Source organism: Arachis hypogaea, chromosome 15 (genome assembly GCF_003086295.3).
Source record: "Arachis hypogaea cultivar Tifrunner chromosome 15, arahy.Tifrunner.gnm2.J5K5, whole genome shotgun sequence".
NCBI lineage: Eukaryota > Viridiplantae > Streptophyta > Magnoliopsida > Fabales > Fabaceae > Arachis > Arachis hypogaea.
Genome location: NC_092050.1, coordinates 71,075,447 through 71,076,289, shown reverse-complemented (window position 1 = coordinate 71,076,289; position 843 = coordinate 71,075,447). Strand labels below are relative to the sequence as shown.

At 40.9% G+C, this 843-nt stretch overlaps 1 non-coding gene across 1 annotated transcript; it reads right to left on the bottom strand.

The window, feature by feature from the left end:
• Positions 1–253: 253 nt before the first annotated feature.
• On the bottom strand, positions 254–361 carry LOC112752218 (small nucleolar RNA R71). The gene has a single exon (XR_003176662.1). It is a non-coding gene; the product is annotated as a small nucleolar RNA R71 (small nucleolar RNA).
• Positions 362–843: the final 482 nt, after the last annotated feature.

Here is an 843-nt window from a genome sequence, read left to right as displayed (position 1 = left end):
GCAACAGAATTGCAAGTTTCATGGACTTCCATCAGAAGATCCTTTTCAGTTCTTAACTGAATTCTTGCAGATCTGTGATACTGTTAAGACCAATGGGGTTGATCCCGAGGTCTACAGGCTTATGCTTTTCCCGTTTGCTGTAAGAAACAGAAGTAGAATATGGTTGGACTCTCAACCTAAAGATAGCCTGAACTCTTGGGATAAGCTGGTCACGGCTTTCTTAGCCAAGTTCTTTCCTCCTCAAAAGCTTAGCAAGCTTAGAGTGGATGTTTAAACCTTCAAATAGAAAGAAGGTGAAACCCTCTATGAAGCTTGAGAGAGATACAAGCAACTGACCAAAAAGTGTCCTTCTGACATGCTTTCAGAATGGACCATCCTGGATATATTCTATGATGGTCTGTCTGAATTAGCTAAGGTGTCATTGGACCATTCTGCAGGTGGATCCCTTCACCTAAAAAAAATGCCTGCAGAAGATCAGGAACTCGTTGACATGGTTGCAAATAACCAATTTATGTGCACTTCTGAAAGGAATCCTGTGAGTAATGGGACGCCTCAGAGGAAGGGAGTTATTGAAATTGATACTCTGAATGCCATATTGGCTCAGAATAAAATATTGACTCAGCAAGTCAATATGATTTCTCAGAGTCTGAATGGATTGCAAGCTGCCTCCAATAGTACTAAAGAGGCATCCTCTGAAGAGGAAGCTTATGATCCTGAGAACCTTGCAATGGCAGAGGTGAATTACATGGGTGAAGCCTATGGAAACACCTATAATACCTCATGGAGAAATCATCCAAATTTCTCATGGAAGGATCAATAAAAGCCTCAATAAGGCTTTAATAA